The sequence below is a fragment of the Triticum urartu genome, chromosome 5A (genome assembly GCF_056163025.1).
Source record: "Triticum urartu cultivar PI428250 chromosome 5A, HENAU_Tu73, whole genome shotgun sequence".
Lineage (NCBI taxonomy): Eukaryota > Viridiplantae > Streptophyta > Magnoliopsida > Poales > Poaceae > Triticum > Triticum urartu.
In genome coordinates, this window is record NC_141877.1 from 207,478,298 (window position 1) to 207,494,814 (window position 16,517).

The 16,517-nt window shown below is 45.0% G+C and overlaps 1 pseudogene; it reads left to right on the forward strand.

Moving 5' to 3' along the window:
• Window positions 1-13,486: 13,486 nt before the first annotated feature.
• On the forward strand, window positions 13,487-14,922 carry LOC147970803 (uncharacterized; annotated as a pseudogene).
• The last annotated feature ends 1,595 nt before the right edge of the window (window positions 14,923-16,517 follow it).

Genomic DNA, 16,517 nt, shown 5'->3' on the forward strand with positions numbered 1-16,517 from the left:
CTTATCACCGTCATTCATTTTATCTTGATTAGCATGATTAATAGCAAGTTCATCATAGTTTTCATCACTAGAGTTGTCAACAAGTAAATCATCATCACCTAGGAAATCATCTTCATCACTATTGAAATCAACATACTCAGGGTGTGGTACCTTTGGGCCTTTAGCCATGAAGCATCTTCCAATTCCATCATTTGGTGACTCAAATATGTCATAGGAGTTGGTTGACACAAGTGCTATACCAGCAACAACTTCATCTTGAGTATATTCGGAGTCGGAGTGAAAACTTCTCTCGGAGTGATTGTCGGAGTCGGAGCCGGATACCCATTCACCAACATGAGCTTGATGTCTTCGTTTTGTGTAGCTCCTTGATGATTTGTCCTTCCTTTCTGAATCCTTGCTTCTCCGTGATGTTCTTCATTCATAGCGTTCATCTCTACTCCTTCTCTCTCTTGGTGGTGATTCTTCTCTTCTACTTCTTCTTTTGGGAGAATCTTCTCTTCTTTTGTAGGGAGCCATACACTCATTGGAGTAGTGTTCGGGTCTTCCACAATTGTAGCAATTACGTTCACGACTTGAAGATCTTTTGTCATTGTAGGACATTGACTTGGAACTTCTTTCCTTGCTTCTACTCTTGTAGAACTTGTTGAAGTTCTACACCATTAGGCTCAATTCTTCATTGAAGGCTTGTTTCTCACTTGATGATGTGGGAGCATCACATCAGGCTTTGTGAGCACCACTTGACTTGTTGTGAAGCTCTTCCTTATCCTTAAGTGACATCTCATGAGCAATAATTCTTCCAATGACTTCTGTTGGCTTGAGATCTTTGTAATTGGGCATCATTTGGATCAATGTGCACACGGTATCATATTTTCCATTCAAGTCTCTTAGGATCTTCTTGATGATGAATCTATCGGTCATCTCTTCACTTCCTAAGCCGGCAATCTCATTTGTGATGAAAGAAAGCCTAGAGTACATTTCAGCCACACCTTCACCATCCTTCATTTTGAACTTTTCAAGTTGACTTTGAAGCACATCCAATTTGGATTCCTTGACGGAGTCGGTACCTTCATGCAAATCAATCAAAGTATCCCAAATTTCCTTTGCATTCTCAAGATGGCTGATTTTGTTGAATTCTTCGGGGAATAATCCTTTGAAGAGAATATCACAAGCTTGAGCATTGTATTGCAAAATCTTCAACTCTTCCGCGCTAGCTTCACGGTTCAGTTCTCTCCCATCAAAGAATTCACCTTGCAAGCCAATACACACAATAGCCCAAACGACAGGGTTATGTCCAAGAATATGCATTTTCATCTTATGCTTCCAACTAGCAAAATTAGTACCATCAAAGTAAGGACCTCTACGGTGGTAATTTACCTCGCTAGACGCCATACTCTCCTAGGTTGTGAAACCAAGGCTATGATCACCAAAAGCTATGGAAATCAAGGAAAATGGAGACCAAAGCTCTAATACCACTTGTAGGATCGAAAGTATGTCTAGAGGGGGGTGATTAGACTACTTGACCAAATAAAAATCTAGCCTTTTCCTAATATTAAGTCTTGGCAGATTTTAGCAACTTAGCACTAGTCAAGCAATCAACCTACACATGCAAGTCTAAGAGTATAGCACGAAATGTAAAACATTGCACATGAAGGTAAAGGGAGGAGTTTGGAGGGAGCAAACGCAATGTAGACACGGAGATTTTTGGCGTGGTTCCGATAGGTGGTGCTATCGTACATCCACGTTGATGGAGACTTCAACCCACGAAGGGTAACGGTTGCGCGAGTCCATGGAGGGCTCCACCCATGAAGGGTCCACGAAGAAGCAACCTTGTCTATCCTGCTACCTCTTGAGTATGCATTGGTTTTCGCTTGAAGAGGAAAGGGTGATGCAGCAAAGTAGCTTAAGTATTTCCCTCCGTTTTTGAGAACCAAGGTATCAATCCAGTAGGAGGTAACATGCAAGTCGCCTAGTACCTGCACAAACAAACAAGAACCTCGCAACCAACGCGATAAAGGGCTTGTCAATCCCTTCACGGTCACTTACGAGAGTGAGATCTGATAGAGATAATAAGATAAATATTTTTGGTATTTTTATGGTATAGATTGGAAAATAAAGATTGCAACATAAAAGGCGGCAGAAATAGAAAGTAGATATGAAAATAATATGATGGAAGATAGACCCGGGGGGCATAGGTTTCACTAGTGGCTTCTCTCAAGATTGTAAATTCTACGGTGGGTGAACAAATTACTGTCGAGCAATTGATAGAAAAGCAAATAATTATGAGAATATCTAGGCATGATCATGTATATAGGCATCACGTCCGTGACAAGTAGACCGAAACGATTCTGCATCTACTACTATTACTCCACACATCGACCGTTGTCCAGCATGCATCTAGAGTATTAAGTTCATAAGAACAAAGTAACGCATTAGGCAAGGTGAAATGATGTAGAGGGCTCAACTCAAGCAATATGATATAAACACCATCTTTTTATCCTCGATGGCAACAATACAGTTCGTGCCTTGCTGCCCCTGCTGTCACTGGGAAAGGACAACGCAAGATTGAACACAAAGCTAAGCACTTCTCCCATTGCAAGAAAAATCAACCTAGTAGCCAAACCAAACTGATAATTCGGAGAGACTTGCAAAGATATTAAATCATGCATAAAATATTTCAGAGAAGAAACAAATATTGTTCATAGATAATCTTGATCATAAACCCACAATTCATCAGATCTCGACAAACACACCACAAAAAGAATTACATCGAATAGATCTCCAAGAAAATCGAGGATAACTTTGTATTGAGATCCAAAGAGAGAGAAGAAGCCATCTAGATAATAACTATGGACCCGAAGGTCTGTGGTAAACTACTCACACATCATCGGAGAGGCTATGGTGTTGATGTAGAAGCCCTCCGTGGTCCATTCCCCCTCCGGCGGAGCGCCAGAAAAGGCCCCAAGATGGGATCTCACGGGTACAGAAGGTTGCGGCGGTGGAAATAGGGTTTCGTGGTACTCTCGGATGTTTTCGGGGTATATGAGTATATATAGGAGGAAGAAGTAGGTTGATAACCCACAAGTATAGGGGATCAATTGTATCCTCTTTCGATAAGTAAGAGTGTCGAACCCAACGAGGAGCTAAAGGTAGAACAAATATTCCCTCAAGTTCTATCAACCACCGATACAACTCTACGCATGCTTAACGTTCGCTTTACCTAAAACAAGTATGAAACTAGAAGTACTTTGTAGGTGTTTTTGGATAGGTTTGCAAGATAATAAAGAGTGCGTAAATAAAAAATAGGGGCTGTTTAGGTAAAGAAGCAATACATTTAGTATAGCGAGTGTGGAAAAGTGGTGGTAGGAGTTGCGAAATTGTCCCTAAGCAATTGACTACTTTACTAGCCCGATAGCAAGTTTTATGTGGGAGAGGCCACTGCTAGCATGTCATCCCTGACTTGGAATTCTATGAACTTATGATTGGAACTATTAGCAAGCATCCGCAACTACTAACATTCATTAAGGTAAAACCCAACCATAGACTTAAGATATATTGGTCCCCCTTCAATCATGTATGCATCAATTTCTATGCTAGGTTAAAGCTTATGTCACTCTTGCCCTCCAATACATAGTCCTATCAACATACAGCTAACCCTATGGTGTGATCCACGTGTGCGCTCATATGATGGGTACCAAAGGACAGCAACATAACCACAAGCAAATTAAACCAATCATAGAAATTCACCAATTACCGATAGGACAACGAAAATCTACTCAAACATCATAGGATGGCAACACATCATTGGATAATAATATGAAGCATAAAGCACCATGTTCAAGTAAAGGGTACAACGGGCTGCGGGAGAGTGCACCGTTGTAGATAGATGGGGGAAGGTGATGAATATGTTGGTGAAGATGACGGAGGTGTTGGTGTAGATCGTTGTCGCACGATGATGGCCCTAGCGGCGTTCCGGTGCCACCAGGAGAGAGGGGGGAGAGCCCCCTTCTTCTTCCTTGACCTTCTCCCTAGATGGGAGAAGGGTTCCCACTCTGGTCCATGGCCTCCATGGCGGCGGAGGGGTGAGAGCCCCTCCGAGATTGGATATGTCTCTCTGTCTCTCTCTGTTTCTGCATTCCAGATTCCGCCCTTTCACCGTTTCTTATATTCCCGGAGATCCGTAACTCCGATTGGGCTCAATTTTGGACACAATTTTTATCCAGATATTAGATTTCTTGCGGCGAAATAAGGGCACCAACCACCTTACAGGGTGGTCACGAGGGTCAGGGGCGCGCCCCCTTCCTCGTTGGACCCTCGAGCATCGTGTCACGTTGATTTCACTTCCCAAAATTCACATATATTCCAAAACAAATCTCCGTCAGTTCTTATCCCGTTTGGACTCCGTTTGATATGGATTTTCTGCGAAACAAAAAACATGCAACAAACAGGAACTGGCACTGGGCAAATATCAATATGTTAGTCCCAAAAATAGTATAAAAAGTTGCCAAAAGTATATGAAAGTTGTATAATATTGGCATGGAACTGTTAAAAATTATAGATACGACGGAGATGTATCAGCATCCCAAGCTTAATTCCCGCTCATCCTCGAGTAGGTAAATGATAAAAAAGATAATTTTTGATGTGGAATGCTACCTAGCATAATCTTGATCATGTAATCTAATCATGGCATGAATATTAAGACATGAGTGATTCAAAGCAATAGTCTAGCATTTGACATTAAGACAATAATACTTCAAGCATACTAAAAAAGCAATCATGTCTTTTCAAAATAACATGGCCAAAGAAAATTATCCCTACAAAATCATATGGTCTGGCTATGCCCCATCTTCACCACATAAAGCATTCAAATCATGCACAACCCCGATGACAAGCCAACCAATTGTTTCATACTTTTGACGTTCTCAAACCTTTTCAACTTTCACGCAATACATGAGCGTGAGCCATGGAAATAGCACTATAGGTGGAATAGAATATGATGGTGGAGGTTGTGTGGAGAAGACAAAAAAGGAGAAAGTATCACATCGACGCGGCTAATCAACGGGCTAGGGAGATGCCCATCAATTGATGTCAACGTGAGGAGTAGGGATTGCCATGCAACGGATGCACTAGAGCTATAAGTGTATGAAAGCTCAAACTAAAAACTAAGTGGGTGTGCATCAAACTTGCTTGCTCATGAAGACCTAGGGCATTTTAGGAAGCCCATCGTTGGAATATACAAGCCAAGTTCTATAATGAAAATTCCCACTAGTATATGAAATTGATAACTCAAGAGACTCTCTATATGAAGAACATGGTGCTACTTTGAAGCACAAGTGTGGTACATTGCCCCTTTTTGGCGGGCTTCTTTGGCCCCCTTTTTTTATTAAGGCTTCTTTGGCTCCCTTTTTTATTTAGGATTATTTGGCCTCTCCTTTTTTTCTTGGGGCAATGCTCTAATAATAATGATCATCACACTTTTATTTACTTACAACTCAATATTACAACTCGATACTAGAACAAAGATATGACTCCATATGAATGCCTACGACGGTGTACCGGGATGTGCAATGATCTAGCGTAGCAATGACATCAAAAAACGGACAAGCCATGAAAACATCATGCTAGCTATCTTAAGATCATGCAAATAAATCTGACAATAAATGCTCAACTCATGTATATGATGATGATGATGGAAGTTGCATGGCAATATATCTCGGCATTGCTATGGAAATGCCATGATAGGTAGGTATGGTGGCTTTTTTGAGGAAGATATAAGGAGGCTTATGTGTGATAGAGCATATCATATCACGGGGTTTGGATGCACCAATGAAGTTTGCATGAACTCTCGAGGTGAGAAAGGGCAATGCACGATACCGAAGAGGCTAGCAATGATGGAAGGGTGAGAGTGCGTATAATCCACGGACTCAACATTAGTCATAAAGAACTCACATACTTATTGCAAAAATCTATTAGTCATCGAAACAAAGTACTACGCGCATGCTCCTAGGGGGTAGATTGGTAGGAAAAGACCATCGCTCGTCCCCGACTGCCACTCATAAGGAAGACAATGAATAAATACCTCATGCTCCAACTTCGTTACATAACGGTTCACCATACGTGCATGCTACGGGAATCACAAACTTCAACACAAGTATTTCTACAATCCACAGCTACCCACTAGCATGACTCTAATATCACCATCTTTATATCTCAAAACTATTGCAAGGAATCAAACATATCATATTCAGTGATCTACAAGTTTTATGTAGGATTTTATGACTAACCATGTGAATGACCAGTTCCTGTCATCTCTCTAAATAGATATAAGTGAAGCAAGAGTGTTTAATTCTTTCTACAAAAGATATGCCCGCGCTCTAACAAATATAAGTGAAGCAAAAGAGCATTCTACAAATGGAGGTTTTCTATGTGAAGAGAAACAGGCAATCCAAACTTCAAATGATATAAGTGAAGCACATGAAGCGTTCTATAAAGCCATACTCAAAAGATATAAGTGAAGTGCAAAGAGCATTACATAAATCAACCATGGACTATCTCATACCAGCATGGTTCATAAAATAAAAGTGAAAACTAAATGCAAAAGACGCTCCAAGATTTACGCATATCATGTGACGAATAAAAATATAGCTCCAAATAAAATTACCGATGATTGTTAGAAGAAAGAGGGGATGCCTTCCGGGGCATCCCCAAGCTTGGTTGCCTGGGAGTCCTTGAATATTTCCTTGGGGTGCCTCGGGCATCCCCAAGCTTAGACTATTGCCACTTATTCCTTCATCCATCGTGATCTCTCCCAAAACTTGAAAACTTCAATCACACAAAACTTAACAGAAAGTTCGGTAAGATCCGTTAGTATAATAAAGCAAATCACTACTCTAAGTACTATTGCAAACCAATTCATATTTTGTTTTTGCATTGTAGCTACTGTAATATAACTTTTCCATGGCTTAATCCACTGATAGAAATTGATAGTTTCATCTAAACAAGCAAACTATGCATCAAAAATAGAATCTGTCTTAAACAGGACAGTCTGTAGTAATCTGAACATTCACCATACTTCTGGCACTCAAAAATACTGAAAAATTAGGAAAAATAAAAAAAAATTATAGAAAGACAATGCAAAAAGTTTCAGAATGGTTTGACGTTCCAGTAAAAAAATGTAAAATCACGCACTACAGCCAAAGTTTCTGTTCTGCACCGCACAAACCAACAAGCAATGTAAACATCCTAAAGGCAAATCTTGGCACATTATTTTTATAATACAATGGAGTTGTACAAGGGGATAATTATTTTTGTTGTAAAGTTTCTGTAATCAAGATTCGCAAAGTTTCCATGAGCATGAACAAAGTTCAAGGAGCTCCCCCACTTCAACAATGCTTGTCTCTCTCACTTTCACTTTCCTTTTTGAAAAGTTTTGGGTTCCCCTCTTTATTTTTTTTGTTTTTAAACTATATAAAAGCACTCATCAGAAATAAATGACTCTCTAAAACTTCTGTGTTGTCTCCCTGGCAGCGCTTTCTTTAAAGCCATTAAGCTAGGCATAAGGTGCTCAAGTAATGAATCCACCCGGATCCCAAGGTATATCAAGGCCAATTTTAATTAACAATGATTTGTGTTTTAGTAGTGAGCACAAAGAAACATATATCATGCAACAACGAAGTCTAACTCTCTTCCTATGCATCGGCATGTCATAAAAGAACAATTCATGCACACATAGTAAAGTCCAATGCATAGTATAAGAAGTTTCTTGCAATTTTATCATATTGGAAACATAGAGAGGCGGAGATGTAGTTCCTCTCTCATAATAATTGCAAGTAGGAGCAGCAAGCACATGCATATTATATCTATCAAAATTATCATGTGCAACGGTAAAAGGCCACCCATCAATATAATCCTTAATAAGTGCAAACTTCTCCGATATAGTGTAGTTTGGAGAATTAAAAAAGATAATAGGACTATCATGTGTGGGTGCAATAGCAACAATTTCATGTTTAACATAAGGAACTATAGCAAGTTCATCTCCATAAGCATAGATCATATTGGCATATTGGCCACAAGCATCATCAAAAAGGGATATTTCAAAAGAACCAACGGGATCATAACAATCATCATAGCAATCATCCTTCGGTAAGCACGAAGGGAAATTAAACAATGTATGAGTTGAAGAGTTACTCTCATTAGAAGGTGGGCACGAGTAGCTAATCCGCTCTTCCTCCTTTTGTTCTTCGCTCTCCTCATCATCTTTTTCATCCAATGAGCTCACAGTTTCATCAATTTCTTCTTCCATAGACTCCTGCAAAATATTAATCTCTTCTCGAACAGCGGAGACTTTCTCAATAAATTCATCAATCATAATTGTATTTATAATTCTCATAGCAATATTTAAGGATAGCTAAATTTTTAGGTCTATAAACTAAATCATCAAAATCTTCAAACTCTTTAAACAATGATTCAATTTCATAAGCACCCATAAAAGCAAGGAATTCTTCTATTTGTTCCACACCATAATAATCATATATACCATTAGAATAAGAAGCAAAGGTTTCATCATCATTAAATTCACATGAATAGGGAAGGTGTGGAGCCTTCATCCTAGAGCAACAAGTATAATCATATCCCAAGCATAGTTGCTGAGAATACCAATGCAACATATAAATTTGATCCCATAATAGTTTCCCCTTTTGAGTCAAGCGATAATCCCTAAGTATTTATGTTGATCCAACGTTACTCCCATTATAAAGTTGAATGGGGTTTTCTCAGGATTATCAAAGTAGTATATAATATCTTTTACATAATGAGCATCGAGGGTTTCAGGAGGTTCCCCATCTCCATGAGTAGCAATTAAACCTAATTTTTTTGGTATTTCGTGTTCCATATCCATAACTAAAGATATAGAACAACTTAGAACAGCAAATAAAAATTACTTAGTGATAAAGCAAACAAGCACACACGAGAATATTCACCCCACTCTATAACTCACCCGCAACGGCGCCAGAAAAAGGTCTTGATAACCCACAAATATAGGGGATCAATTGTAGCATCTTTCGGTAAGTAAGAGTGTTGAACCCAACGAGGAGATAAAGGTAGAACAAATATTCCCTCAAGTTCTATCGACCACCGATACAACTCTATGCACGCTTAACATTCGCTTTACCTAGAACAAGTATGAAACTAGAAGTAATTTGTAGGTGTTTTTGGATAGGTTTGCAAGATAATAAAGAGCACGTAAATAAAAAGTAGGGGCTGTTTAGGTAAAGAAACAATAAGGTATAGCGAGTGTGGAAAATTGGTGGTAGGAGTTGCGAAATTTTCCATAAGCAATTGACTACTTTACTAGACTGATAGCAAGTTTTATGTGGGAGAGCCCACTGCTAGCATGTCATCCCTGACTTGGAATTCTATGCACTTATGACTGGGACTATTAGCAAGCATCCGCAACTACTAACGTTCATTAAGGTAAAACCCAACCATAGCATTAAGATATATTGGTCCCCCTTCAATCCCGTATGCATCAATTTCTATGCTAGGTTGAAGCTTCTGTCACTCTTGCCCTCCAATACATAGTCCTATCAATATACAGCTAACCCTATGGTGTGATCCACATGCGTGCTCATATGATGGGCACCAAAGGATAGCAACATAACCACAAGCATATTAAACTAATCATAGCAATTCATCAATTACCGGTAGGACAACGAAAATCTACTCAGACATCATAGGATGGGAACACATCATTGGATAATGATATGAAGCATAGAGTACCATGTTCAAGTAGAGGGTACAGCGGGTTGCGGGAGAGTGGACCGATGTAGATAGATGGGGGAAGGTGATGAAGATGTTGGTGAAGATGACGGAGGTGTTGGTGTAGATCGTTGTCGCACGATGATGGCCCTGGCGTCGTTCCGGCGCCACCGGGAGAGAGGGGGAGAGAGCCCCCCTTCTTCTTCTTCTTTGACCTTCTCCCTAGATGGGAGAAGGGTTTTCCCTCTGATCCATGGCCTCCATGGTGGCGGAGCAGCGAGAGCCCCTCTGAGATTGGATCTTTCTCTCTGTCTCTCTCTGTTTCTGCGCTCCAGATTCTGCCCTTTAACCGTTTCTTATATTCCCGGAGATCCGTAACTCTGATTGGGCTGAATTTTGGACACGATTTTTATCCAGATATTAGCTTTCTAGCGGCCAAAGAAGGGCATCAACCTTCTTATGGGGTGGCTACGAGGGTCAGGGGCGCACCTGCCCCCTAGGGCGCACCCCCCTACCTCGTCGGCCCCTCGAGTATCGTCTCGCATTGATTTCACTTCCCAAAATTCACATATATTCCAAAAAAAATCTCCGTAAATTTTTATCCCATTTGGATTCCGTTTGATATGGATTTTCTGCGACACAAAAAATATGCAACAAACAGGAACTGGCACTGGGCACTGGATCAATATGTTAGTCCCAAAAATAGTATAAAAAGTTGCCAAAAGTATATGAAAGTTGTATAATATTGGCATGGAACAATCGAAAATTATAGATACGACAGAGACGTATCTTATGTCGGTGGATCTGCGAGGGGCCCACAAGGGTGGAGGCGCGCCCACTGAGGGAGTCCTAGATTAGGGGGTCCTCGGATAGCCGGACTATATACTTTGGCCGGACTGTTGGACTATGGAGATACAAGATTGAAGACTTCGTCCTGTGCCCGGATGGGACTCTCCTTTGCGTGGAAGGCAAGCTTGACGATTCGGATATGTAGATCTCCTCCCTTGTAACCGACTCTGTGTAACCCTAGCTCCCTCCGGTGTCTATATAAACCGGAGGGTTTTAGTCCGTAGGACAACAATCATACCATAGGCTAGCTTCTAGGGTTTAGCCTCTTCGATCTCGTGGTAGATCAACTCTTGTAATACTCATATCATCAAGATCAATCAGACAGGAAGTAGGGTATTACCTCCATCGAGAGGGCCCGAACCTGGGTAAGCATTGTGCCCCCCGCCTCCTGTTACCATCCGCCTTAGAAGCACAGTTCGGGACCCCCTACCCGAGATCAGCCGGTTTTGACACCGACATTGGTGCTTTCATTGAGAGTTCCACTATGTCGTCATCATAAGGCTTGATGGCTCCTTCGATCATCGACAACGATGCGATCTAGGATGAGGGTTTCCTCCCCGGACAGATCTTCGTATTCGGCGGCTTCGTACTGCGGGCCAGCTCGTTCGGCCATCTGGAGCAGATCGAGAGCTACGCCCCCGGCCATCAGGTCAGGTTTGGAAGCTTAAACTATACCGCCGACATCCGCGGAGACTTGATCTTCGACAGATTGGAACCCATGTCAGGTACGCGGCACAGTCACGATGAGCATGATTTAGCTCTACCATCGGACAATGTTCGGGAGATCACACCGTTCGAGGACGGGTGGATGGACCCCGCCATGGAGGCCGCACACTCAGCGGCGATAGAGCCAAATACCGACTTCACCTCCTATGAGACCTGTGCTGCCGGACACTTGGATTCGTCCCCGGCCACAGACTCCGAACCGTTCGCGTCTGTGCCCATCCTATCTGATTGGGCACCGATCATGGAGTTCACCTCCGCGGATATCTTTCAGCACTCGCCCCTAGGCGACGTGCTAAACTCATTACGGTCTCTCTCCTTGTCAGGAGACCCTTGGCCGAACTATGTCCGGCTCGAGTGGGAAGCAGACGGCGAAGAAATTTGTTCCCCACCCACCACCCACTTAGTAGCCACTGTCGACGACCTAACCGACATGCTCGACTTCGACTCCGAAGATATCGACGGTATGGACGACGATGCGGGAGACCAACAGGAACCACCGCCCACAGGGCGCTGGACTGCCACCTCATCGTATGATATATACATGGTGGACACCCCCAAAGAAAGCGATGGCAATAAGGCAACGGAGGATAATCCCCTCGAGAAGCAATCCAAGAATTGGCGTCATCGGCGCCGCTCTAAGCCCCGCTGACGGTGTCCTGGACTAGGGGGTACTCACCATGTCATCTCCCGATCTGTTAGATTGGGCCGATGACCCCCATGGACGTATACTCATGGGCCAGTCCGGATAGCTGCCCATACAAGGAATATTCCACAAGACTTGGTGATCAAGACAAGGACTCCTCCCCCACCGGCGTATTCGGCTAGGACTCTTGTTATCCTATGCCTCTGGTGCATTATATAAACCAGGATCAGGCTAGTCGATAGATCAGATATACAACAATCATACCATAGGCTAGCTTCTAGGGTTTAGCCTCAAAGATCTCGTGGTAGATCAACTATTGTACTACTCATATCATCAAAATCAATCAAGCAGGAAGTATGGTATTACCTCCATAGAGAGGGCCCGAACCTGAGTAAACATCGTGTCCCTTGCCTCCTGTTACCATCCGCCTTAGACGCACAGTTCGGGACCCCCTACCCAAGATCCGCCGGTTTTGACACCGACATTGGTGCTTTCATTGAGAGTTCCGCTGTGTGTTCGGCAAAAGGTCGATGGCTCGCCTGCAGATCAGCTGTGACTTTGGCATCTTCGTCACCAGCTCGACTGGTCACCTTGGTTCAACCAAGGACTGCGCCCTACCTCCGATCATCATGTTCGGATGAGGGCCTTCATCAACATCAACTCCAATCTCTATGAAGATCATGGAGGAATCATCCAGGGAGCCCGGGAGCTCAACGTCAACATTTCCTTCGGGCGACCGTGCTATTTTTCTAGACAGCGAACTTGTGTCCACCGCCACCGCCTCCTCAAGTGTCTTTTTAACGATTGCTTCGGTGGAATTGTGCGGAATTGAGTCTACAACAACCCTGGAAAATTTCGTCGAGTTCCGATGGAGGAATCTCTGGCAATCCGCGATATACCAGAGCCTTGTCAAATCTGGACGAGAATCTGGACAAGTTTAGGGCATGGTGTCCAGTTTCTATCTCGGACGTCCTTTGGAAGATCCAACCATTGATCGGCTGCGGAATTCCTATATCTACCACCCCTCAAAATTTCAGCTCGATCCGACCGTCCAAACTCCGGGAACCTTCCGATTAGTGCATCACTTTCCGGATATGTTTTCTGCGTGAAAACGAATCCGACCCGAGTTCGTCTTTTTTATGAACGGGATTTCGGACATCCTTTCTGAAGGAAGTTTTGTATGGGGTATTGTGTTTTGTGTTGGAGTAAACCACGTTAGATGACGTTCAGTACGGTACTAGCTAGTCAGGTGACTCGGTTAGTTAGTTAGTTTGCATGGAATGAGTCCAAGCCGGTGGCTCTTGGCCGTGTGTCGATGGCGCATGGATAGGAGTGGGTGGCATTACGTGCATGTAGTTAGTGATTAGCATCATTTAGGGGGTTAGTTGGAGTAGTGGCTGGATGTGCTGGCCGGTTAGTGCGCGCGTGATGGCCAGACGTGATGGCTAGCTGTGTGCCTTCCTGTGTATATATATATGTCACATCGAGCAATGGAAAGGAGTCGAGAGGGCTAGTGAAAAATGTAGCCATCGTGTGTACACCAAGGAGCAGGGCCTCTACGCAAAGCTCTTGTGCTCTTCCTTGGTGTGTGTGTGTGTCTGTGTAGAGTTTCTCCATAGTGTGTGTTCATGAGAGATGAGAGGAAGAAGAAGAGTGGCACTGTGAGGAGGCGGCGCCAATAATTGGTATTCAGAGCCACAAGGTTCGAGGGGCGGCCGTGGCGCGCGGTGGCGTTCGTGGCGGACGTGGCATGCGCGGCCGACATGGAGGCATCGGCTGCGGCGTGCGGCGAGCGCGTGGCGACGGCGACGCGCGGCGAGTCCGCGGCTGTGCGGTGTGATGTCGTGCGCACGAAGAGCACGGTGGTCGCGGAGACGAGGAGGTCGCGGAGGACCTGCGTGGTGGTGCAGAGGTCGCGGCGGCTCGGCGCGACAACCGTGGAGGCGCGTGGCATGGAGCCGCAACGGCCGCTGCGGACCTGCGTGGTGGCGCAGAGGTTGTGGTGGTGCGGCGTGGCGGCATGGAGGTGCTGCGCTGCGGTTGAGGCGGCAGTGGTGCAGGGCAATAAGCCGTGGCGGCGAGCCGGGCGCGACCGGTGCGTGTTATGGGTGCGCACTGGACGCGTGGGGCGCGCCGGGACCGCGGTCGCACGTACGAGCGTGCGGTTGACGTTGGGAGGAGGCGTATGTTGCCGTTGTGCTCGAGTCCGTACTTGAGTTCGGCTACATCCTTCCAGCGGCGTTTGTCGCAGGCGGCTGCCATGGCGGACGCGGAGGCGGCGCGCGGTGAGCGTCTGGTGCAGTCGGGCTCGTCGGGTGCGCTTGGGACGTGCGGGATGCACTGGTGCAGTCGGGCTCGTCGGGCCGTCGGGTGCGCGCGGGACGTGCGAGGCGCAGAGGGACGCCAGGCGTGTGTCGCCATCGGAGAAGGAGCTCGGCGTATGTCGCCGGGGTCATGACGGAGCACGGTGTGACCGGCGTCAGTGCGCCAGGTCGGGTCTGTGGCGGTGCGACCGGCGTCGATGCGCCGGGTCGGGTCCGCAGGCTGGGTCACCGCCGTGACGACGACAATGACAAAAGCTGCAACAACTCCGGCGATGGGGAGATCGTGGTTTAGGGGGAGTATGTTGGAGTAAACCACATTAGATGACGTTCAGTACGGTACTAGCTAGTCAGGTGACTCGGTTAGTTAGTTAGTTTGCATGGAATGAGTCCAAGACGGTGGCTCTTGGCCGTGTGTTGATGAAGCATGGATAGGAGTGGATGGCATTACGTGCATGTAGTTAATGATTAGCATCATGTATGGGGTTAGTTGGAGTAATGGCTGGATGTGCTGGCCGGTTAGTGCGCGCGTGATGGCCGGACGTGATGGTTGGCTGTGTGCCTTCCTGTGTATATATATATGTCACATCGAGCAATGGAAAGGAATCGAGAGGGCTAGTGAAAAATGTAGCCATGGTGTGGACACCAAGGGGCAGGGCCTCTACGCAAAGCTCTTGTGCTCTTCCTTGGTGTGTGTGTCTGTGTAGAGTTTCTCCATAGTGTGTGTTCATGAGAGATGAGAGGAAGAAGAGGAGTGGCACTGTGAGGAGGCGGCGCCAACATTTGTTCCCGAACACATCCCACTAACTTTAAAATCTTTTGAACATGATCTTCAACATCATGCTGGTGTCAAACCAGTCCGGCAATATTGCTCTACGACTGCCGACCTATGCTAGACACGTCGTCACTTTGTTGAGCCGAGCTCAACTTCTTTGGATCGTCATCTCGGCAAGCCGAACAAGAGTTCGGCATCGCAAAGGATAAATCATCACCAACATCGCCGCCCCACGGATTACACGGAGCGGGCACACTATCATCGCCGCACGGTCACTTCATCAAGCCGGCATGGACCACGTCACGACCGGCATCGGCAGGGCCGCACTGTTGCTTCTTCAAGCCGATGTCCATCACGCTGACCTACTTCGACTCATCAGCTGATATCGAGGCTTCGACATCTCGGCTGGACCGGAGGCTTCGCCATCTCTTCATCAACCTACTCCGGAGACTTCGGCGTCACTAGCCGACCAACTTCGTCACGTTAGCTGAACCGAGGGCTTTGCCTCGGCGAGCCAACCTTTGCCAGCATCGCCATGCTGTCGCTTCATCGCCCATCAGGCAATGGGTGTGTGGATCGAGTCCCAATTTTGGGAATCACCTTTCTTCAGATTGCTACAATAAATAAACCAGGTGCTATTAATCTTAGTATTTTTTTTTGCTTGTTTGGGTTCATTTTTCCCAAGGAATTATTACTCTAGTTTGTCCATCATATGCACGCAGGTCTATCAAATGGTGCCCGCATTAATGACAGTCGCATGGTGGTTCGGTCAGTTTCCGTACATAGTCCGACGAACGACGCATCCGGAACTCGGACCGACCTGTGAATTTAGGCTTTGCCACGCCTTTACCGCGTCACGCCGACGTCCTGCATCGATATTCACTTCGGCGCCAGGCCATATTTCTTTTATTACTCACTTTGCATAAATTATTAATTATGCAAAGATTTATTATTATTATTATTACAATTATCTCCGGTTTGCACTATTTTTTGTGCACAGGAAAATGATCCAGGTTGGGCAGTATCGTCAACTCGACGTACTGACATACCACGTCACCTCGGCTAGAGGGGGGGCTTCGTCAACACTTCATTACCCCATGTCGGGGACTTCGGCATCACTCTGCCGGCCTGCATTGACCATGCTATGTCACCACTTCGGAGTGCCGAGCTCTTTGCTCCGCCACCTCGGGACCGGCTTGGGGGATGGAACCTTGTCCCGCATCCAGCTCGGACCGCGTCATCAATACCGAACACATTAACCAGCTAAGTTGCCTTCATGCTCCAAGTTTTTAATTTTTAACTTGTGTTCGGTTCGACCAAGCATTATACTTTTTCGAAAAAAAGTTGCTTGTAAAAAATTCCTTGTCATAACTTTGTTTGTGACACACAACTTCAAATACCCCGTTTACTTGGGGGCTTCCTTGCTCCAAGTTTTTAATTTTTAACTTGT